Genomic DNA, 25,241 nt, shown 5'->3' with positions numbered 1-25,241 from the left:
CACAAAACCAGTTGCATTATTTGGCTCTCCAGATTGTGAGGAAAGCCCTCCGGAAACTCTAACATGTTACTTAAATGGGCGTGCTTAATAAAGACTGCTTCTGGGCCGGGCCAGGGAGCCAGGTTCTTTCAGGATGGCCCCTTTCTTCCGAGTTCCCCGGGGTTTTGCCTTTTTTTCAGCGGGCAGTGGGGTTGGCGTCAGGAGCAGCTTCCTTAAGGGCAGCTCCATCCGCCACGTGCATTGGAGCCGGCCTGGCCCACCTCCTTTCTGGGTCCCTCAAATTATCTAGTCCTGGAGAAGAGAGAAGATAAAGGGGCATCTCGGGGGAGGAGATATTAAGCCAGAGAGCTGAGCATTATCGATAGTCTAAAAAGGGGAGCCACGTGGGGTTATCCTGCCGATTGTTGCCATCAGGAGCCCTGTGGGCAGGCCCCACAGGCCCCGGCTCCTGCCCCCGGCCATATGCTGCCCAGCCCGGCGTGGCTACACGGGGGACTTGGGGGTACGGCGGGGGCCTCCCTCCTCAGGGCCTGGACGGATGGCAGCCGCCTGCGCCCGGCCGCGTCCCCGGGGCGCGGGGCCTCGGCGGCCGGAGCCGGGCGGGCCGGACAGGGGCAGGTGGCTGCGCCCGGAGGGGAGCGGCCGCTGGGGCCCCGGCTCCGGAGCGGGCTCCTCCTCCCGTTCCTCACGCTAAGGCTGACGTTGAGTAAACAGTGCGGGCAGCGGTAGCAGCCGGCGGCCGCGGCGCGGGGCGTGGGGCCAGTCCGGGCTCGGGTGGGCGGGAGCCCGCCCCTGCTGCGCCCCTCTCCCGTACCCGGCGAGGCTAGCTTGGGGCCGGCGGGGGAAGAAGGGAGCCGGGGCGGGGGAGGAGGTTATTGATGAAGCTGCTTCACGCATGGATGAGGCCATGAATTTCAATCGGACGAGAGCGACTGGCAGGGGCTGGTGAGCGAGGTGAGGCAGCCGAGGACGTGCCAGGCGCTACGCCCGGGCCGGGGCCCGGGGGCTGGGGAAGGGGCCCGGGCCCCGGGCCGGCTCTGGTTCTGCGGGGCGGGGGCGGGGCGGGGGGAGCTGCAACAGGAACGCGCCAGCTGTGCTGGGCTCCCCCCTCCCCCAGCGCGCAGCTGGCCCCGGGACTGCGCAGTGTGGCCGCCGAGCCGGCCAGGTGTTTCCCGGACTTCCCCTTCTGCCGCACCCCATCCTTTGTCTTCCCCCCCGAGGCGAGGCTCATTCCCCCCAGCACTTTCCATTCTCCCCGGGTGTCCATCTGGTGGCAGCCGGGGCCTGGGGGGAGGGAAGGAGGCCAGCCTTAGTTAGAGAAAGGGACCATTTTCTCCAGTGAGAGTCTGGCCCTGGCTTGGGACCCGGCGAGAGGGAAAGGGAGGTGAAAGGGCAGAGGGAAAGAGAGGTGACAGGGCTTCCCTGCCCGCAGCCCTTTACAAGGAACCAGCCGGAGGCAGGCTTTCCCGAGGCTTTTCCTTGGAAAAGAACTGTTACCTCGCTCCTGCGCCTTCCACCTGGGCCTGTTAGTGACAGCCCTGAGCGTGAAGCTTGGGACCTTTGTGTGGAAGCGAGCCGCTCCTAGAGCAGGGACGCAGGAACTACCTCTAATTGAAAGAATAAAACAAGCTCAGGTATCCAGCTTTTTTTCAGCATTTGAAGGGAAGTCACCCATTTCCTTCGGGACGCCCCTCGATTGTGGAGGTGGTCTGAGAGGGTTAGCCACCTCCAGAGAACGGGAACTAATCGAATGGAGAGTGAGGGCGCTGGGTTGGGAGCTGGTGAGCCTGGCGTCAATTCTGCCTGGTCACCAGTGTCATCTTAGGCCAGGGGACGGTTTCCTCATCTGTGAAAAGGAACACATGGCGCTAGAGGGGCTTTTCTGCCCTAAAACTTAGGATCACCTGTAAATGAGAACCTTTCAAACTTCGTGTCATTCCCAATTGTGCCGAGTCCAGGTCACTTTTAGAACTTGTGTCAGATGATGCGGGAGTCCCTGGAATAAGCAAACTATGCAGTCTGCTGTCTTCAAAGGACTGGGCTACCAAGTTCAAAGGTCTTTGACTCTTGGTTGTTGGAGCAATTATTTATTTGTACTTAGTGAAAAAAATATTCTCCCCCTTCTTACTGCCCTCAATAAGGAGCATAAATATTGTCACTCAAACAGGAAGCCCAGAGGATGCTAAAAGAAAGTGGATGTTATTACAGCCTCATCATAGGTCCTGGTTTTTTTTTCCCATGCCCAATATCTTTGCCAAGAAAACCCCAAGTGAGATCACAAAGAGTTGACATGCTTGAAAAACAACTGAACAACATCCTCCCTGAAAGTTCCCCTTCAACAATTCAATACAGCATTCATTTGTTCAGGGTCTGTTACATGTGGAAGACACTACAAAACCAGAACATTACCCTGTCCTTAAGTAGCTTACATTCTCCCATCTTCTTTTCTTATTCTACATCCCCATTATAGAATTAGCTTGGCATTCAAGTGATAATTAACAAAGGCTTCCAAGACTCCTCCATCAGTCAAGAAACATTTATGAAACGTCTACTACTTGTAAGACACTGTACTAGGCACAAATATAAAGTGACCTATGTTCTTGAATAGTTTACATTCTATTGGGGGAGAGGTACCAATTGAAATATAGGCAAAATAAATGGTTTAGAGAGGGAAGATACTAGCATTGGGGGAGATAAAGAAATGTTTCATGTGTAGAAGGTTGAGCTTGAAGAAAGTAAGGGATTATCCAAGAGAAGGTAAAGAGCTAGTGTTTTCCGGGTATGGAGGATAACCAAGTGTGAACATGTATATATGGGAGAGGAAGTGTTATGTGTGAAGCGCAAGAAGTCCAGTTTTCTTGGGGTAAAGTATAATGAACCTGGAAAAGTGGGTTGGATCCAAGTTGTGAAGAACTTTAATCATCACAGTTGCTTATATATCTTATCTGAAGGACAATAAGGGGCCATTGGAGATTTTTTGAGTAGGGAAAAGAAGGTGTGATCCCTCTGCTTAAAGAAAGATACTTTGGCAGCTATTTGGAGAAAGGATTGGAGCAGGTCGAGATGATTCAGGGAGACCAATTAAGAAGCTATTTCAGTGGCCCAGGTGATAGATGATTAAGGCCTGAACTTAAGGTGGAGGCTATTTGAGTAGTAAGAAGAGGACAAATCATAGGCTCAGTGGAAAAGATCTCAAGAAGAATCAAATCCAAGTCATATCAGAAATAGCTGGTCCAGACTCTGCTTGAAGAACAGTACAGAGGAGAAACTGATGCTGTATTAGGGAACATTCCATCTTGGAACAGCTTCAATTGTTAGGAAGTTGTTGGTTTGCTTCTCTCTTCTTCCCCCCCCCCCCCATGTGAAGTCTAAATTTTCCCCCTTTACAGTTTATTTCCACTGCTTCTGGTTTTGCCCATTAGGATCAAATAGAATCCGGCTTCTAATATGGCAGTTCTTCAAATATTCCAGGACAAGTATCACGTCCTTCCTCTTCCTCTGAATGCTTGTTTCTCCATGCTAAAGTCCTTCAATCATTTCTTATATTTTCCATATATTCAAGTGTCCTGGTGTCTCTTTTTGAACGCTTTTCTAGCTCACTAATGCTCTTGCACACCCAGCCCAGCAAAGAGTCCTCCAGCTATAGTCTGACCTGGGCAGAGCATTAAGGAATTATCTCAGCTCTGTTCCTGGATGTTAAATCTTTAGCCCAAGGTGAGGAAGATGAAAGGTTTTTGCCTGCCGCATCATTTTGCTGACTCATATTCAGGCTTGACACAGAACCTGTGAGTTCATCTGTGTAGGGAACTTCTCGTGCATCCACATTGGTCTCATCAGCCAGTTCCTGTCTTCGGTCCTCATGAGAAGTGTTTCTGTTTGTGGCTTTAGCATCCTTATTAGGAGTTTTTAATCCCTCTTGGGCTGACTTCCTTTTAGAATTTTAGTCCTGTCTAGCTTTCCTATCAGTTCTTTGAAAACTACTTTCCTTTGTCTAGGGTGCATGTCAGCCCATGTCTGGCTTTCTTCTCTGACAGTAAGCTGAGGAGAGAGAGCTTAAATTCCCCCCAAGGCTTCCATTGTTTTCACCTTAGCACCCCATTCCGTTCTCTGTTAGTGGGAATCATATTCAGCATAGATTCCCTTGTGGATTCTTTGTGACATTGATTGTGACTCTTCTTTTATATTTTTCTGGGCTACAATTCTTGTTTAGAACCCAAAGTTTTGAAGTTATGCAGCGGAGAGATAAAGATACCTTAGAATCAGAAATCATAGCCCTTGCTTTTATGGATTTCTGTCTCTCTTTCTCTTCCTCCCTCCTTCTTCCTTCCTTCCTTCCTCCTTCCTTCCTTCCTTCCTTCCTTCCTTCCTTCTTCCTTCCTTCCTTCCTTCCTTCCTTCCTTCCTTCCTCCTCCTTCCTTCCTTCCTTCCTTCTTCCTTCTTCCTTCCTTCCTTCCTTCCTCCCTCCCTCCCTCCCTCCCTTCCTTCCTTCTTCCCTTCCTCCCTCCCTCCCTCTCTCCTTCCTTCCTTCCTTCCTTCCTTCCTTCCTTCCTTCCTTCCTTCCTTCCTTCCTTCCTTCCTTCCTTCCTTCCTTCCTTCCTTCCTCCTCCTTCCTTCCTTCCTTCCTTCTTTCTACTTTCCCTTCTTATTTCGTTCTCCCTTGCCCCCTTTCTTTCCCCCTCCCCCTTTCTCTATCCTCCCTTAATCCCTTCTTTTCTGCCTCCCTCTTTCTTCCCCCCTCCTTCTCTTCTTCCCTCTCTTTGTCTCTCCATTGGGGGAAGGGACTGGTGGGGAGAGAATCTTGACATAATAAGCCACAATCAAAAAGAAGACAGAGGTGTCCTGGAGCAGAATGTTCATTTCTGAAACAGCAATTTTATATTTTAGTAGTAGCCTGCAGAGTTTTATTTTCCCTATTCCTCGGTTTGGAGAAGTTTGTGAGGTTAATATGATTTGATCCATCATCCCAGGGTGCCTATTTCTGGACCAAGACTAATATAAATGGGGGATGCAAATGTGTATATTGACTTAGTGCCTGCCTTTAGGGAGCTTACAATCAAGCTGGAGGCATTGACTTTCCATAAGCAGCTGGCAGAAAATGACATACAGCAATATATATTGAAGAACTGAATCGAAGATGATGAAATGCACACTCAAACCAGAAGTAGAGAGAGGGTTTTCCATTGGTCCTTGAAACTGGGGTGAGGGAAGAAGAGGATCTCCCTCCAAACTAAAGGCTTGAGCTCCCTACCCTTATGTATTCATCCTCTTGAAAAAACCTGTTTCTATAGCGGTCTCCAAGTCATAAATTCAAGGAGAAACAGAATAATGTCAGCCGGGACCCCACTCCATTGACTTTCCTGCCTAGAGCCCTGTAGTGGCTTTCAATCAGTTTGTTTTCCTATTTACCCACAGGTATTTATTCTCATTTAAGATGACCCTTTAGAGATCATTTTTATTTTCAAATTTTTAGTATAACAAGCTGAAATTACTACTCTGTTTTAGGCCCTCAGGTAAACAGCCATCACCATGAAAGAGGCAAATCCAATCTTCCCTCTTAGAAATTAAATGTCCAGTGCCAGGAAAATGTGATTTTCATTGTTGCTGAAGATGAGCTTCCAAAAATCCTGAGCAATCTTGAAACAATTCACCAAATCAATAAACTTTTGATGTCCATACAAAATATGAGACCCCAAATTTTAAAACTCCATTTTTCTTAATATCTTCCTATTTTCTTTGCCCCCTATGTTATAGGAACATAATCTAGTCCAAATGCTACTGTGTCCTAAAGCGTTTTGTGATATTTTGGCAAATTGTGTTGCCTTAAGTACAGCTCCGTGTGCCCAGCACCGTGCTAATTTCATTAGGTGCTATAAAGAGACATGGATGGAATCACAGAATTTCGGGTTTGGAATTTCTGAGCAGGATATCTGAACGGGAACTTCCCTGCAGCATCTCTGTTAAGTGCTCATCTGGCTTATGGCTTTCAGGGAAGAGAGTGCTCATTTACTGTCAGAGCCACCCTTTCCACTTGGGGGGCAGCTCTGGGAGACAGCAAAGACATTTTCCCTTATGTTGAGTCAGTGAGGCATTGAACATTAATCTAAGTGCCTACTATGGTCCAGGCTTTGCACCAAGCACCAAACAAAGGGATACCAGGAGCACCAATAACAACAGCCTGGCCCAAAACGAAAACATCCTGGTTATCCCGGGCGTTTAAATCTACCTCTCAGCCATCCCCTCCCCGTCTCTACTCCTCCTAGCTCTGTTCTGTGGAACCAAATCGAATCAGTCTAAAATCTCTTCCATGTGATAACAATCCAAATGTTTCAGGACAGCCATAGCATCTTTTCTCCAGGCTAGACATACCCAACAACTAATTGCTCCTCATGAGCCAGGTTTTCTCTTTTATGACTTTTTTTTTCTGGTCTCCCTCTTTGGAATATTCTTCAGGATGCTGAGCTTTTTCCTAAAATGTGGTGCCAGAATGGAAGACAATATTCTAAACGTGGTCCATCCATCGAGGAGTGAGACAGCTGGACCCTCAGCTCTTTCTCCCTGGATGCTTTGCCTCAAGGTGGCCCAAAATACTTTGTTGTTATTGTTGTTTGGAGGCCATGTCACGCTGTCAGCTCCTGCAGAATTTATAATCCATTCAGGCTCTCATATCACTTTCATTGGATGGGGCTGCCCATCTATTCTTCTTCCTCCCAGGCTGTCCTGGTACAAATTTGTTTTTTTTTTTTCCCCCCAACTGAATTTCTCATTCTGGTTCTACTACTCAGTGCCCCTGGGCAAGTTCAGGGCTTCACTTTATTCTTATTAACTTTCATCTTTTCAGATTTGGCCCATTAGTTCAGCCTGTTGTGATTTCTTTGGATCCTCATGATTATCCAGCATGTTTACCCTCCCTAACGAACAGCCGCATGTCATCTGTAAATGGGCCGCCTTTCGGGTATGGGCTGGACCAGCCAGCTGCAGAGGACCCTTCCAACTCTCTAATTCTGTGATTCTAAATTTGACAAGCACGCCATTTATGCCTTCATTCCCATGATTGATAAAAATGATGAAGAGCACAGGGCCAAGGAAGGATCTCGAGGGCACTCTCTCCACTAGAGACTTCCTTCCAAACTAACTGGTGAATGACTAGTCAGTCAGCTTTTGGGCCGGGTCATCCACCTTTCCTCTAAATCCTTTCATTATCATTTGTATTATCTGCATTATCATTTGTCCCACATTTCTCCATCTCATTGGCAAGGACAACATGACAGATTCTGTCAAATGCTCTGCTGAAAGCTAAGCATATTATATCTATATGTCTATAGTAGTTCTTATATGAGCCTGACTAGTTACTCTGTGAATAGCCTGATTTTTAGGCAGCTAGGGGGTGCAGAGGACAGAATCCTAAACTCAGAGACAGGAAAAAGTGAGTTTAAATCTATTCTCATTTGACTTTGAGCATGATATATAATTTCCCTTTGCTTCATTTTCCTCATCTGTCAAATGGGGATAATAACACTTGCCTTCCAGGGTGGTTCAGTAAGGATCAAAAGAGATAATATTTGAAAAGCTCTCTACACACTACCTGGCATATATTAAGCACTACATTAGTATATAATAATAAGTAGAATAAGAAAATGCTATACTGACTCTTGGTGATTGCAATTTCCCTTTCTAAGGGCTCATAAATCATCATAATAGCTAACATTTAAGATAACATTTTTAAAGTTTGTAAAGAGCTTTTTTATATAGTATCTTATTCTGTACTCAGAAAACCCCTTTGGGGTAGTTGCTATTATTATTTCTCATTTTACAGATGAGAAAGCTAGACTGAGAGAGGTTGTGTGACTTGTACAGTGTCACGTAGCTAGTGAGTGTCTGGGGCAGATTTCAAACTCAGATTTTTCAGAATTTGATACCAGTGTTCTATTTACTATACCATCTGACTGCCTTTGAAAATCTTGTCAGGAATTAATATCTAGGTCCATAGCTTATAGTTGGAAAATTCTACCCTTTTCTTTTTTTGAAAATTGATAAAACTTTGTTTCTCCAATTTTAAGGAGCTGTATTGTAGCTTTAGAAACAAGAAAGACGTACATATAACAGTATCAAATAAAACAAGATGGCACATAATTAAGGGCTAATCTGTGTGGTGCAGGCAGTGCTAATGGAGATTTGAGATCGAAAATTGTCAAGGAAAGCTTCCTAGAAGAAGTGACACTTGTCAAAGAATGAATAGTATTTGACTGGTAGTAGAATAAGAACGATTAGTCATTTCAAGGAAAGGAGGAAAACATATAGCATGGAGTCTCAGTTTCCTGAGTTGTAAAAAAGGAACTTGGCTTAGACCACTGTGTCTGGATCACACAGTTCTAATTCTATGAAACTGGGAGCTACTGAAGATTTTTGAACAAAAGGATGAAAGCACTTTTAGGAAGGTTAGTTTGGGAGGGTGATTTAGAGAGCAAAAAGAGAGGAACCCACAGAGAGCAGCCAGAAGGCTATTGTAGTTATCCAGGTATGTATGAGACAATGAGGACCTACAGTAAGGAGATAGTCTGGATAAAGAGGGAAGAAAACACCCATCAGTTTTAGTGAATAGCAATATGGAAAATGGAAAATGGGAAGGAATGAGCCAAAGATGAGTCTAAGGTTCCAAGATGGAAGACTGAGAGTGGATGATATGATGAATTATGTTTTAGATGAAATATTATTGCATTATTTTTTTTAAAAAGTAGAAAAAAGTTCTCTGGATGTCTTTGAAACTCTTGTTAGACATGTTCACTGCTTATTAGGAATATTTTTGATGTTCAGCTATCTTCATAGTGGCAGGCTAATTTCAGAGTAAGTTTATTAAAATTAGCGTGTGGGGGGAAGGAGTACAAATGCTATTTTTAACTAATCGGATTCATGTTCCCTCCTGTACAGGGAGATTCGCATATGTGCTTCTAAAATTGACAATTTCTACTCATGTAAAAAATTAATTTAGTGACTTTCACATTGAATAAATACATCGGATAAAGATTGGAAAAAGGAGGAATAGGGCAAAAACAGGCAAGTGAATTTGGTCAGTATCTGTTTGTCTCTCTCAGTCTCTTCCAAATATCTAAAGAATCCTAATGGAGCTCTAGGCACCCTGTGGTGCAGCAGAGGGACCCAGATTGGTCTGAGGCCCCCATGCTGTGTTGTTAGACTGTCCCCAACAGGGCTGGTGCCGGATAAGATCTATTTCCCAAAGGGTTATAGGATCATAGATGTAAAACTGACAGGAACCTGAGAAGTCTGAGCTCTTCAATTTCTAGATGCAGACACTGAATCCCAGAGTTATAAGGGAATTTAGATCCCAAATAATGAGAGGCAGAGTTGAGCTTTCTCTGATTCCAAATCTACTTCTTCTTCTTCTTCTTCTTTTTTTTAAAAAACCATATCACCTTGTTGCATTGATCCAAGTATACGGTTATTTCTTCTTTTCCAGTCTCCCGACTCTCCTTTCTTCTCCATCCCACTGCCACCATTCTAATTCATGTCCTCCCTATATCCATGGATACACATTGAACTTGTCTTCTAGTTCTTGTCATTCTCTATCCCCTCAGTCCATTCTATTCACCATCACATTCATCTTCTCAGAATATTACCTTTGATGTGTCATTCTGCTCAGTTCATAAATTTTCGGTGACTTTCCACTCCATATGGGATAAAGCAGAAACTCATTAGCCTAGTAGTGAAGACTTTCTATAATCTGGCCACAGATTACCTTTCTAGCCTTTGTCTAGTAAATGAGATTGGCAAGAATATTTCAGTGAAACCTAGAATATGGCCAGTAGCAATTCCTAAATGTAAAGGGTAGTATGAGTGTCCTGGGCCAGGAAGCACAATACAGTGAGATTTATTGGAACCAGGAACATTGAGATGGATTGGGAGTAGGACATTAGAGAAAGTTATCAACTTCACACTTTTATTTGTAGCCAATCTTGCTCATATGTTTACCAGCACAGGGGCATCTGAATGGGAATGTGGAATGAAAGTTCTTAAAGTTCCACAATTACCTGAGGCATCTACACTCTAGCCCATTGAATCTCTGCTAAAGTGGAAGCTTTAAGAAAGTACCTTTAGGTGGAAAAATACATGAATTTATTTCTTAGTCTTCATTAATTTACCCAATCAACCTTTGTAAAGCACCTATTGTCTGTGTAGAACTCAGTGCTAGATGTTAGAAGAGCTTGAGAGTTTTGGTAAAACATAGTCCTTCCTCTTGTAGAATCTGTAGCTTAGTGGAGCGATAAGATACAGACATTAATATATAGTGGCTTAGCCCATGTGTGATTACTGTTTCTCCAATTATTTACTTCTATCTTTATTTGTGTATTTTGCAATTTTATATTTTATTTTATTTTGTACTGTCTTTAGTTATTTTAAATATAATTTCTCTTTTTGTCTCTTCCTATTGAGTTTGTGGGTAATTTATGGGAAGGCTGATGATCTGTCTAAGGTTATTTTATATCCTGTAATTTTGCTATAATTGTTAATTTGTTTGATTTGGTTTTTAGTTGATTCTTCAAGATTCTCAAGTAAATCATTATATTCTTTGCAGAAAGTGATAATTTTGCTTCATCATCACTGACTATGCTTGTTTCAATTTCTTTTTCTTGTCTTATTGATGTGGTTAGCATTTCTAGCACAATATTGAATTGTAATGGTGACACTGAATATCCCTACTTTACCCATGATCTTACTGGAAACTTTTCTAGCATATGCCCTGTATAGAAATGTTTGCTCTTTAGTTTCAGATAGATACCACTTAACATTTTAAGGAAAGCTCTGTTTATTCCTGTGCTGTCTAAAATTTTAAACAAAGATGGTGTTGTGTTTTGTCAAGAGCTTTTTTCACCTTTTTGTATCTATTGAAACAATCTTGATTTTTGTTCCTTTTGCTATTGACATAGTCAATTATGTTTTTTGACTATTGAACCAGGCTTACATTTCTAAGTTCAGTCTAGACTGGTTACAGTATATGACCTTTGTGATATATTGCTAGAATTTTCTTTTTAGTGTTTTGTTTAAATTTTAAAAATCAGTATTCATTAGGGAAATTGGATTATAGTTTTCTTTTTTCTGTTTTTATTCACCTTTGTTTAGGAATGATGGCCATATTTGTGCCATAGAAGAAATTCAGTCTCATTCCTTTACTCAAGTTTATATAATATTGAAATTAGTTTTTCCTTAAATGTTTGGTAGATGTTGCTTATAAATCTGTCTAGCCCTGTAATATTTTTTTTCCCTTTAGGGAACTCATTTATAGCTTGTTGAATTTCTAATATAGGGTTATTTAAGTGTTCTATTTCCTCTTCTGTATTTTTGAGCAATTTATATATTTATAAATATTCATCCTTTTTTTAGATTGTCAGTTTTATTAGCAGATAGCTGGATGAAATAGTTCCTAATAAATGTTTTTATTTCCTCTTCATTCGTTTTGAATTTACCTTTTTTATTTTTGATGCTGGTAAATTGATTTTCTTTTTTCTTTTTAAAATCAAATTGGCTTATCTGTTTTTTTTAAACTACTTCTAGCTTTATTTATTCAATTTTATAACTTTTAATTTTGCTAATTTCCCTATTGATTTTTAGAATTTCTATTTTGGTGTTTAATTGAGAAGGGGGTTAATTTGTTGTTTTTCTTTCTTTCTTTCTTTTTTACTTGCATTCCATTCATTGCTTTATTTTATTTCATTTTTTTTGCTCTTTTATTGATGTAAATTTTTTGAAAAATTAATTTTTCCTATGTATTACTTTGCATCCCTTGCAGTTAGGATATTACCTCATTGTTGGCATTATCTTTAATGAAATTATTGATTGTTTCCTGGATTTGTTCTTTGATCCACTCATTCTTTAGGATCAGGTTATTTAATTTCCAATAAAATTTAAACCTGTACTTCATCTTATTTTAGTCAAAAAAAAATTCATTTGAATTTCTGCTTTTCTCTCTTTGTATTGGGGTCTGTTCAGTTCTGGGGGAGAAGTCAAACCTAAGCTTCTGTCTTTAGTCCTTCTGCTATTTTCACAGCTCAGTCTGAGAGCCTGTAAATTTTCAGTGTTTCCAAAGTGCTGTGACCTGAGAAGAAACCTGTTTACTACTTTCCTGGTCAGAGCTCTGCAAATTCCTGACCCAGGTTTGGGTCTGTTGGATTGTGTGAGGTTGAATTTCAGCAGACTGACGCTGGACTCGTTCACTTTTAGCCTGCTGGGAAGTTCTGCAGGTTCATACTTGAAACAGAAAAGGCACAGAAAGTTTAAAAAAAAGAAGAGGCTGAAGCAAAATCTATTATGCTTCTGCTGACATAAAAAAAAAAAGTGAGAGCAGCACTCATGATCTCAAACAAAGCAACATCAAACAAAGACTGAACTGCCAGGTCCCTTTTGGTCTTGGGTCCCTGCCATGATTGTTCTGTTGAGGATTATGTGTAGGATTGAAGGTTCAAACTGAGTCTCTACTCTGCTCTAGGACTGAAAGCCACACAGGTTTTGGAACTTATTTTTTGCCTCATATGCAGCTTGGGCCACATTTACTCTCTATTGCTTCTCTATGTCCTAGCACTGTGACCAGAAACTGGGGAATGGGTGACAGAGCTACAAGGCAGCATCTGTTTCTGCTCCCAGTGCTGGTTCAGAGATTGCCTGGGATCTCTTTCTGTGCTTCCTTTTCTCCTGTTTAGTCTCAGACCCCTGGGTGCCAGAATGCTAATACCACTGCTGCCCCAATGCACTCCTGGGAAGCCCCAGCCCAAAGCAAAGAGCAGTGTATCTTCCTAAGTTATCCTAGGCTGCAAAAATGACTCATGGTGACTTTTTCTTGACTTTAGTGATTAGAATTCCTGGTGTGTTTTCCAGGTTGTGGTAAAAGAGATATTCCAGTGAATTGAGCAAAAATGCTGACTCTCTGCTCTTGATTCCTCTTCATGGTTAATTTTTGCAAAGATTCCATGAACAGATGAAAAATATACATACTTCTTTCTATTCCCATTCAATAATCCCTCAAGGTCTAGTATATCTAGCTTTCTTAGAATACAGTTTCCCAAATATTTCATTTATGTTCTTCACTCGTTTTTGTGTATTTTTTGTTTAAGTTTATCTAGTCCTGATAAAGGTAAATTAAATGACTCTACTATTATAATTTTGTTATCTTTGTTTTCCCTGTTCCTCATTTAACTTTTCCTTTAAGTATTTAAATACTATTCCATTTAATACATATATTTTAAATATTAATATCAATTCATTATCTATAGTATTTTTCAGCAAAATGTAGTTTCTCTTTTTTCTGTTAAGTCTTTGATGTTGCTTATTTGAGATTATGATTGCTAACTCTACCTTTTTTTCATGCCAGCAGAAGCATAATAGATTTTGATTCAGCCCCTTATCTTAACTTTCTGTGCATCTTTCTATCTTAAGCATGTTTCGTATAAGTAACATATTGTTGGATTCTTTGTTTTTGCATGTGAAATTTCTAAAACAAAGCATTATATGTAGTACCAGTGGGAAAAACACTGTTGGTTGGGGAAGGGTTCCTGGCATTTGACTTGTTCTTTGAATGACAGGTAGAAATTCAACAGTTACACAGGGGAAAGGAAGACTTAGGCAGAACGGGATAAAAGAACATAGCATGTTCAGACAGTAGAGAGTAATCTAGTGGGATGATTGGATATAGTGAAAGAAGGGGAGTGAAATGAGCTAAGTCTAGAAAAATAGACTATTACTAGATCAGGAGATGGGGCAAAAGGAGTTTTCAGAAGCTAGACCAAAGAATTTGAACATTCTGTAATAGGAAAAAGGGTCCAACTGAATGTTTTTGAGCAGAGAAAGGACATGATCAGTTATATATATATAATATAAATCTGGCGAGACTTACATGAACTGATGCTAAGTGAAATGAGCAGAACCAGAAGATCATGATATACCTCAACAACGATACTGTTTGAAGATGTATTCTGATGGAAGTGGATCTCTTTGATAAAGAGATCTAATTCAGTTTCAATTGATCAAGGATGGACAGAAGCAGCTATACCCAAAGAAAGAACACTGGGAAATGAATATAAACTGCTTGCATTTTTGTTTTTCTTCCCGGATTATTTCTACCTTCTGAATCCAATTCTCCCTGTGCAACAAGAGAACTGTTCGGTTCTGCACACATATATTGTATCTAGGATATACTGTAACCTATTTAACATGTATAGGACTGCTTGCCGTCTGGGGGAGGGGGTGGAGGGAGGGAGGGGGAAAAATCAGAATAGAAGCAAGTGCAAGGGATAATGTTGTAAAAAATTACCCTGGCATGGGTTCTGTCAATAAAAAGTTATTTTAAAAAAAGATAATAACAGTCTATACTAAGGTTGTCTCAGATCAAATGAAATGAGTGTGAAAAATGCTCAGTACAGTGGCTGGCACATTGTAGTTACTATATAAGCAATTTATTTCTTTCCCTTTCCCTTCCTAGTGAGAATAAAGGGCAAAGGACAGATGCAAGAGAGATTTTAGAGATAGACTTGATAGGATTTGCTATATGATTTGGTCTGAGGGATAAGGAAGAAAGAAGAATAAAAACTTATGTCAAGTTCTCAAATATAAGAGATTGACACCACAAATTGTAAAGTGAGGAGGAAGAACAAGGGAAAACATAAGGTTAGTTTTGGAGATTAAGTTGGGAACTATGGTGGGATATGTAGGAAAATGGCATGTAGACATGTGAGGATGCAGATCTAAAGCTCAAATGGGAAGTTAGGACTGGAAATATAGATTGGGGAATCTGATACTTAGAGATGGTAGTTGAAAATATTGCATTCAGTTTAGGGGAAAAGAAAAAGGAGCTAAAGAGACTAATATAGATCACGGGGCTCTAATTCATCAAACAGCTCAAATTTTAAAGTGGTACATCCAGAAGGTGAAAGCAAGGGAAGTTAAAAGGGAATGAATAAGAAATTTCTCATAGTCCTATAAAAATAAGGTTGGATCACTAAGCCTTAGAATAAGCTTAGGCTGGTTAGAAATGCTAAGGAGAAAAAAAGATTTTGTTTTGGGTGTTTTCTTTAACTTTGTTGGGCAAATGATCTAGGAAGGGATAATAACGATGCTTAGGGTAAACTGAATGATAATCATAGGCAAGAGAAGAATTTAGAATTCCACAAATCTGATTTTCCTTCTTTTTTTTCTCTCTGCCAAGAAGGTTTTTATTTAAATTTAACTTTTTTTCAATGAATAAAAATGTACTTTTTCTCCCTCATGCTCTTTTCTCCCCATGATCAACAAGAAAAGGAAGCAATTATTTCCAAGAGCCAGCATGGCTTTATCAAGAATAGATCATATCAGTTATGGTAATTAAGTTTTTTGAGAGGATTACTAGATTGGGTGATCAGGAGAATGCCATTTATTTAGGTGATTTGCAGTTTAGCAAAACATTTGACAAAGAAATTCATGCTCTTTTTGTGGACCATATGGAGAGCTGTGGGGTGAACAGTTCTAGAAATAAGATAATTCAGAGCTGCTGGAATGACCAGTTCCAAAGAGCAATTCCCAAAGATCCATTTGGAAAGACATTTCTAGCGAAGTGCTCTAGGGATATCCCCTTCATTCTGTGCTGCCCAAATCAATGACTTGGAAAAAGACAGAGGTAGTAAATAATAACAATAACAATGGCTGATATTTGTAGAGCACTTTGAGATTTGTAAAATGCTTTACTCGCAATAAAGTTGATCCTCATCATTTTCGGATTTTTGTGTTTGTGAATTTGCCTACTCCCTAAAATTTTTTTGTAATCTCCAAATCAATATTCTTGATACTTTTGTGGTCAATCCTCAACATGGGCAGAATGATGAAAAATTTGAGTTGCCTGATATTCCTAGCTGAGATAAAACTAGCAAATACTCTCCCTTCTTGTCTCAGTTCTCGTACTGTAAACAGATATCATTTTCCTGATCTATTTAGTGCCACATTTTTTGAGTGCTTTTTTGAGGATTTCACTGTTTAAAATGGCCCCCAAGTATAATGCTGAAGGGCTGCCTAGTGCTCCGGAAGCATGAGAAGGCTGTGCTGTACCTTACTGAGAAAAGAGAAAATACATGTATTGGATAAGCTTCATTCAGACATGAGTTATAGTGCTGTTGGCCATGAGTTCAATTTCAATAAATCAACCCCATGATATATCCAGAAAAATGAAGATTGTCAATCTATATATGAGGCTGCTCTAGAAATTCTTAAAGTAACATCTACAGCATGTAAAGAAACTATGGAAAAGTTGGAAAAGTAGCCAAATTTGTGGATTCGTTAGATGACTACTGAAAAAAAAATCTTAGCATAAAGCATTGCTATGAGGTTTATAGTCAAAGAAATCTGTGGTTATGTTGCCGAGGGTTAGGAAAATGTTAAACCATTCTTGACGAGGGCTGGCTGATTCCCAGATGTCCAAAGGTAATGCTGGGGGGAAAATATTAAACTTGCATGTGAGGCAGGTTCTGCAGGTGAGGGAGCTGCAGAAGAATTTTCCAACTATCTGCTAATTGTTATACAGCAAAAGGATTATGTGGATAATTAGTCACTACAGATGGACAACAATATGGACCCAGAATTGAATATGAAGGGGAGAGTAGACTTGTTTACTTTTGAGAACTTGTGGAGTGCTGTCATCCATACTAAGCTGCCCCTTAAACCAAAAACTCATCCTTTTGATATCAGTATTCAAAGAATCTCAGCATTGAAAGAGAATTTAGAAGCCATTGACTCCAAACTGTGGCTAAAAGGGAGTCCCTTCCCCACTAAACCCAACCAAAGAATGTTCAGCCTTTGCTATAAGACCTTAACTGAGGGGAAACTGCCCATTCCATGCTTAGGGATTCTACTTGTTAGGAAATTGCTCTTTTTGCCAAACCTAAATTTTCTTCTTTACAATCTCAGCCCATTTCTTCTGGTTTTGTGCACTGAAGAACAAGCAGATCTAGTCTGGTGCTTCTTTCTGATAATAAATAGCCTTGACATCTCCAGCAAAGCTCAGCTCGTAGGCTATTTCCTTGGTAGAACTTTTTGTGATTCTGCTAGTTTTTAGTGCTTTTTCCTTTCTGAAATTATCCTGTATTCTGCCTCATCACAAGCTTCTGTTCCTCTGATTGGAGTGTAAAGCAAGAACTTCAAAACTTCCACTGTAGGAGGGAGCTCAGTTCAGAACATCTACTATGACTATGAAACTTCTCTGATTTTTTTCCGCCACAACCCAACATCTCCTAAGACACCATAACACTCTTCCCATTTTTCTGTTTTCTTTTGCCATCTTCCCTCATTTGATTGTAAGCTTCTTGAGGGTAAGAAGTATCTGTTCATATTTATATCTTCAGTACTTAAAACAACACCTGAAACATAGTAGGTGTTTAATAAATGTTTATTAACTGACTATAAATATTTACCTGTTCTCTCCCTTTCCCCAGAATGTAACTAAGATTTTAGTTCTCTAAAATCTTCAGACCTATTTGTTAGGTGTAGTGAATACAACTTGGAGTTCAAATCCAGCCTCAAGCACTTGTGTGACTTTGGGCAAATTACTTTTACCTTTTGTATGCTTCAGTTTCCCTAACTACAAAACAATAGGGATAATAATAGCATCAACTCTCAGAATTTTTGTGAAGATCAGAGGAGTTCATATTTGTAAAAAGTTTAGCACAACAATGGGCACAAAGAAAATGCTATAAAATGTTAGCTATTATAATTTACTATAATTATTATTATTTAAGATAAACTGTTTGTCACACTTCCTTCATCTTGAACTTGGGAAGTTAACTATTCTAACCCAAGCTTAAATCTTTTCATTTATTCCTGTTAACTTCAACATCTTTCATTAAGCCTATGATATCAACATGTTGAGATTTTGGGGGGATCCTGATTCTATCAGCTAATACGGTAGCCATCATTTTTTGCTTTTATCATGTTCTCACTTGACAGATACAAAGCCTACTAAATGAAGAACAGATGATCCTCATCATTTGCAGTAGTTATGGACAACTACAAAATTGCTGTGAAGACAAATTACTGAATACTGAAGCAGAGAAATTATGGGGTTAGGTTTCTTCAAGCCTCTGCTCATATTTTCATCAGCTGATCAATACATAACCCTAGGAGTTTGCACTTAAACTCATCCTTGTCATTGGTCAACAATAGTGAGGTTGCATGATCTTTGATTTAAAGCCAATGGTTTTGGAAGCCTTTTTGGTTACATCGGTCCATTTGCCAATGTCCTTGTAAAACAAGTCAGTCTCATTGATGTTGAAAAGCTATCTGTATCATCGGTAAGATATGCCTATATTTCTAGATAGGAATTATAGATATATTTATATCTCTAGATAGAATTAACTTGATAAATATCGATAGATATCTGTAAATATTCCTGCTATAGATGATAAGGTCCTGGTTGATTCAGTTTGCAGATAACATTGTGCTGAATACATCTAATTCTAGAATGATAAAGAAGCTGAGATGAATGAGATCAAGGGTCCCTCAAAAGAGATTAGCCTAACAGGCTACACCTGAATAATCAAGAGTGCTTCTTGCTTAGCTTGTGATGTGCCCATGAATTAGCATATCAGCAGATCTCTATCTCTAGTTATCTCTAGTTATCACTGACTCTAGATATGTAGACATCTAGATCTCTTAACTATTTAATTATCTCTATTTCTAGAGATCTACACACACACACACACACACACACACACACACACACACACACACCTCAGAGATTCAAGGAATCAACCCACTTGAACCCTGAAGAAGTCATCCTCCACGATGATGTTAAATACCTTTGATAAATATCTCTCTCCCTGTTTTATACCTCACCTGCTGTGGATAATTGGAGAATTGCTGAAAAAGTTCTCTCTGCAATTCTATCTTTTGAGAAATTTTGCATGATCTTGATATAGATATGAGAAACAATGTTGGAGAAGAGCCTTGATATTTTGCTCTATTGAGTCAAATTCTTCTAAAAATATAATTAATTGAGAAGAAACGCAGTGGGATCTTGCGTTCTTGAAGTCAATCATCAGCTGTCTGTAATCATTTGTGAAAGCTTCTGTGTTCTCTTCTGTTTTCATCAATGCTACGTCTGATAATCATAGGCCACTCTTCTAGTAATTTTATAAAAATGAGAGAATAAGCATATGGGTTTCTAGTTACTGAAACCCTTTCAAGCATCTATTTCTGCAGATAGGTAAGACTGAGGTCTTCTCCTTAGTCACTGGTTTCTTATCCTATTTTTGTCACCTCAGAAATCATTCTTGCAGTGTTTTGCTTCCAGCATGGTTTTCCTTTCTATGCATTTAGTCCAGCTGAGCCACTTTCTCTGACTTCCCTTTCTTTGGTGTCACTTCTGCTTCCTTTTATAACACATCAGAGACTGAGGTTTTAGGGTCTAAAGGTTGTGGTTTGACTGTCAATGGTGATAAAAATAGTTGCTGACTGCTTCCACTTCTGGCTCAGCTAGATCTGAAACCAAGTTTTTCTCCCACTTTTCCCCTGGGCTGCTGTTTGCTGTTTTGTGAAATGATGCTAACTGCTTATAATCTTTCCCCATCTTCCCCTGTAATGTTTTGCAAATGAGTTTATATTCTATACTGATGTTGCCCTTGGCTGTCAGGTCGCTTCACTTGGCAAAGAGATCAAGCATCGCCGGGTTGACAGAAGATGATAATATGAAATAATATAGAAGTGCATGAGGGAAGTGCAAAGGATATATTTTATCGGGTTTGAGAGGGTCAGTGTCCTTACCAGCTGGAGATGTCAGGGAAAGCTTGGTGGGGTAAGTCTCATTTGAGTTCAGTTTCAAAGAATGAGAAGGAATTCAGTGAGTTAGGAGAGGGGCAGATGCAAAGGCACGGAGGTGGGAGATTGCAGGGTTTGTAAGAGGGATAGAATGTAGTCCAGTTTGGCCTGAGTATAGAGGATGTGGAGGAGAGCAATAAAAGTTAACACTAGGGGAAAAGTGGTACCAGATCCGGAAAGACCTTAATAAGGAGCCTAAAAAGTTTTCATTTTGCTCAGATGAAAGGGAACCACCAAATATTTTTAAGCCTGGGAAAGGGATGTGGGCAGGAAACCTTATCTTAGGGGCACAAGTGATGATTTTTCTCACCGCTTCTGATTAAAGATAGGGACTTTAGAAAAAATATCTCAGAAGTGAATAACAACAGTTTTTGAATTTCTGGGCCAGGGCACGAATTGTAGGAATAAGGGAGTCTTGTCTTCCTTATTGCTCTTTGCATTTCTTTCCTTCTCTCTCTTCATATCAGTTACTCATCCTTTCACTTGAATTACTACAGTGATCACTTAATTGGTCTCCTTACATTTGGCTTCTTTTCTTTTTGATCCATCCTCCCCAGAGCTGACAAATTACTATTTCTGAAGTATGAATCCATTACTCACCTCCTCAAGAATCTCCAGTTGCTCCCTATTGCCTATAAGACAAAATGTAAACTTTTCTGTTTGGTATTTAAAACTGTTCTCTAGCATATATTTCCCATCTGAAGAGGAATAATGGATTAACTCATGAACCATTACTCCCTCTCCTGTGCTCTACATTCTTATCAAACCAGTCTGTTTTTCCCTATATATAATATTTCACTCTATCTCCATGCCTTGTCCAAATCTCTCCCGTTCATGGAATGCTCTCTTCATCCCCATGCTGAACTCTCTTCAGGGTCAGGTCAAATGGCATTTCCTTCAAGAAGTCTTTTCTGACTGCCTCAATTGTCCATCACCCCCAGTCACTTGGTATATATGTTGTATGTATCCTGTACTGACAACGAACATCTCTTCTTTCTCAGCCCAAGTATATTGTAAGCTTCTTGTAGACAGCCTATTTCACTTTTGTATTTGTATATTTTTTGCTTAGCATATAATTAGGTTTACTTAGTGCTTATTGATTGGTCTAAGAATTGAGAGATGGAGTGCATCTAGTGCTATCCAAGAAAAATTTGCTGCTTCATCAACTTATTTGATGAAACTTGCCAAGTTTCATCAAAAAGGTTTTAAGTTGGGGCAGCTAGATGGTGCAGTGGATAGAGTACCATCTCTGAACTCAGGAGTACCTGAGTTCAAATGTGACCCCAGACACTTAATGCTTTGTAGCTGTGTGACCGTAGGCAAGTGACTTAACCCCAATTGCCTCAGCAAAAATAAATAAATAAAAATAAAAAAAGGCTTTAAGATGAAAATGAAAAGGGAGGGAAAAAACTGTTTGCCAAATTCTATGGGGGTTATTAGGTATGGCATCATGAGGAATATTTCAGTAGTGAGTTCTAATAGTTTCTAAAAGCCAAGATCCAAGAAGGCAGAGGATGTTACTCATGGACTAAAATAAAGTTGAGATTTTACTTCAAAGGGATCAGTACAACTTCATGGATGCTGCTGAGATGTGGTGAAATATAGCCCATGACTCAGTTGACAATGCTTCCATTTCCCTTCATTTAAGAATGGTGGGATCAAAATAAGGGCTTAAAAAAATTCAATCTGGGGGAAGAAGGAAATCAGGGAAGGGTTAGGGTCATTGTTTAGGATAGGTTTTTTTGGTGCTGGGGAGTAGGAACAAGAACTCTTCAACCTTTCTTTTATTTTACTTCTGTTTCCTCTATCAAGGAAAATCATGGTATAGTACCAATTCTAGAGTCAGAACACCCAGAATTTGAAAGTTAGAATGGACTTTAGTACAGTCTACTCCAATCCATCTATATATGAATGGAATTTCCATTATAACATATCCCATGAGTGGTCATCCCTATACAACCTTTAGACGCTCTCTCTCTCTCTCTCTCTCTCTCTCTCTTTCTTTTTGTAGTAGACAAAGGAAGCACTGTGCAGTGGGAAGTATGCTGGATGAAAAGTCAGGGATCCTATGATGAAATCTATACCGCTTGCTGCTTGCATGCATTTCTGGCCTTTTCATGGGCCATTATTTTAAATGGAATTTATTTTTTCCTGCTAAACTTTGTATATAATATAAACTTTGTTGATAATTTGTATGGGTTTATTTAATATCCTGCAACTTTGCTAAAGTTGTTCATTGTTTCAAGTAGTTTTTAGTGGATTCTCTAAGTATACTATCATCTCATCTGCCAAGGGTTAGTTTATTTTAATTACTTCTTTGTCTTTTTCTTATCTTATTGCTATAGCTAATACTTTTTAGTACAATACTGAACAATAGTGGTGATAATAGATGTCCTTACTTCACTCCACTCCTTATAGGGAAGTCTTCTTATTTATTTATTTTTTTAATTATAACTTTTTTATTGACAGAGCCCATGCCTGGGTAATTTTTTTTAACTTTTTATTGACAGAACCCATGCCAGGGTAATTTTTTACAACATTATCCCTTGCACTCACTTCTGTTCCGATTTTCCCCCTCCTTCCATCTACCTCCTCCCCCAGATGGCAAGCAGTCCTTTACATGTTAAATAGGTTACAGTATATCCTAGATACAATATATGTATGCAGAACCGAACAATTCTCTTGTTGCGCAGGGAGAATTGGATTCAGAAGGTAGAAATAACCCGGGAAGAAAAACAAAAATGCTAACAGTTTATACTCATTTCCCAGTGTTCTTTCCTTGGGTGTAGCTGCTTCTGTCCATCTTTGATCAATTGAAACTGAATTAGCTCTCTTTATCGAAGAGATCCATTTCCATCAGAATACATCCTCAAATAGTATCATTGTTGAGGTATATAATAATCTCTTGGTTCTGCTCATTTCACTTAGCATCAGTTCATGTAAGTCTCGCCAGTCCTCTCTGTATTCATCCTGTTGGTCATTCCTTACAGAACAATAATATTCCATAACATTTATATACCACAATTTACTCAACCATTCTCCAATTGATGGGCATCCATTCATTTTCCAGCTTCTAGCCAGTACAAACAGGGCTGCCACAAACATTTTGGCACATACAGGTCCCTTTCCCTTCTTTAGTATCTCTTTGGGGTATAAGCCCAGTAGAGACACTGCTGGATCAAAGGATATGCACAGTTTGATAACTTTTTGAGCATAGTTCCAAATTGCTCTCCAGAATGGCTGGATGTGTTCACAATTCCACCAACAATGTATCAGTGTCCCTGTTTTCCCACATCCCCTCCAACATTTCCCATTATCTTTCCCTGTCATTCTGGCCAATCTGACAGGTGTGTAGTGGTATCTCAGAGTTGTCTTAATTTGCATTTCTCTGATTAATAATGATTTGGAGTACATTTTCATATGGCTATAAATAGTTTTAATTTCTTCGTCTGAGAATTGTCTGTTCATATCCTTTGACCATTTATCAATTGGAGAATGGCTTGATTTCTTATAAATTAGTCAGTTCTCTATATATTTTGGAAATGAGGCCTTTATCAGAACCTTTGACTGTAAAAATGTTTTTCCAATTTATTGTTTCCCTTCTAATCTTGTCTGCATTAGTTTTGTTTGTACAAAAACTTTTCAATTTGATATAATCAAAATTTTCTATTTTGTGGTCAATAGTGATCTCTAGTTCTTCTTTGGTCAGAAATTCCTCCCTCTTAGGGAAGTCTTCTAACTTGTTCCAGGTCTTACTGATAGTTTTAGATATATACTACTTATTATTTTAAGGAAAATTCCATTTATCCCTTTGTTTTCTAGTGTTTTTATCAGGAATGAGTCTTATATTTTGTCAAAAGCTTTTTTCTGCATCTACTGGTATAATCATATGAGTTTTGTTGTTTTTGTTGTGGAGATGGTCAATTCTGCTAATAGTTTCCCTAATATTGAGCCAGCCCTGCATTCCTGGTAAATACTATTTAGTCATAGAGCATGATCTTTGAAATATATTTCTTTAATCTCCTTGCTGGTATTTTATTTAATTTTTTTTGCCTCAATATTCATTAGGGAAATTGGTCTATAGTTTTCTTTCTCTGTTTTTGCCCTCCCTGGTTTTAATATGAGCACCACATTTGTGTTATAAAAGGAATTTGGTAAAAACCATTTTCTGTTTTTTTCAAATAGTTTATATGGTGTTGGACTTTATTCTTTAAATCTTTGGTAACATTCACTTGTGAATCCATCTGGTCCTTTGGATTTTTTCTCGGGGAGCTGATCGATGGCTCGTTCTTCACCCTGGAACTGCGATCAGGTCCCTTACTCCTTTTCAGTCCGATGTAATAGAATACTTTTTGCCTAGTAACTCAGACCTAGAGTTGCATATGAATACTGCAGCAGGGTCTTTCGCCCTATGTCAGCAAAAGTTCCCCGTACTATCTATCTGATCAGTTGTCTTACAGTCTCTGGGCTGAGAGTTCCCTAAACGGCTGTTGCCTCCAAGACCTGCTGCAGATTTTGTCCCTGCATGTGCTGTGCTCCAGGTTGAGCTGGTATCATAGATTCTCCTGCTAGTCTCTTGTCTTGGGCCAGAAAAATGTTTTGTATGACCCTTTTATTGGCTCTGCTCCTCCATATTTCTAGTCAAGACATTATTTAAAGTTGTTTGGAAGAGGATATGAGAATGTTCAGTTGAATTCCTGCCTCTGTTCCCCATCTTGACTTCACATCTTCCCCTACACCCCTGCTCCAGCCCCCTGCCAATTTCTCTAATGAAACATTAAGCCAGAGAAACTTAGACCTTCTTCAACTCTTTCATCATAAGTTAATCATCTTCTGCTCCATGTATCAACCACATAACTTTGTATTCCCTTCTTATCACCCAAGTCAGTCAGTCTACTGTCCCCAATTCATTCTGGCTCTCCAGTTTCAAATAGCTGTTTCCTTTTTTTAATGAATGACTAAAGTACTTATCATATACAAAACATTGTACTACATGCTGGGCATACAAATAGAAAAAAACAGAATAATCTTTGTTCTTAAGGAACTCACATTTAACAGAAGAGAAAATACATGAAAATTTCAGCTGCAAGTCATTTCCACACACATACACACTTACATCTACATTGTGTATGTGTGTATGTGTGTACACAGTTCACATCTACATTGTGCTTTGTGGTTTTTAAAGTGTTTTATAAACAAAGTGATTTGATTCTCAACAATAAAACTGTGAATTAAATGGTATTATTATTATCATCCCTATTTTACAGATGATGAAATTGAGGGTCTGAGAGATTACAGTGATGTCTGATATCACACAACCATAAATATTAAATGAGACATTTGGATAGTTTTTCCTGACTTCGTCAGTTCCTTTCATATGCCACGGGAAGCTTAAGTAGGAGATA

The 25,241-nt window shown here is 39.6% G+C and overlaps 1 protein-coding gene across 4 annotated transcripts in view; it reads left to right on the top strand.

The window, feature by feature from the left end:
• Window positions 1–752: 752 nt before the first annotated feature.
• The window catches only part of CCDC149 (coiled-coil domain containing 149), a 132,132-nt gene continuing 107,643 nt past the window's right edge, over window positions 753–25,241 (top strand). For 3 of the 4 annotated variants that reach the window (XM_051963899.1, XM_051963897.1, XM_051963896.1), the window contains exon 1: window positions 754–954. The gene's annotated coding sequence lies outside the window, so the exon portion shown is untranslated. Of the gene's footprint in view, window positions 955–25,241 lie in introns of all 4 variants that reach the window. The other variant, XM_051963898.1, reaches the window with a different exon arrangement.

Source organism: Antechinus flavipes, chromosome 6, assembly GCF_016432865.1.
Source record: "Antechinus flavipes isolate AdamAnt ecotype Samford, QLD, Australia chromosome 6, AdamAnt_v2, whole genome shotgun sequence".
NCBI classification, from domain to species: domain Eukaryota; kingdom Metazoa; phylum Chordata; class Mammalia; order Dasyuromorphia; family Dasyuridae; genus Antechinus; species Antechinus flavipes.
This window is presented reverse-complemented; position numbering and strand designations above follow the sequence as displayed.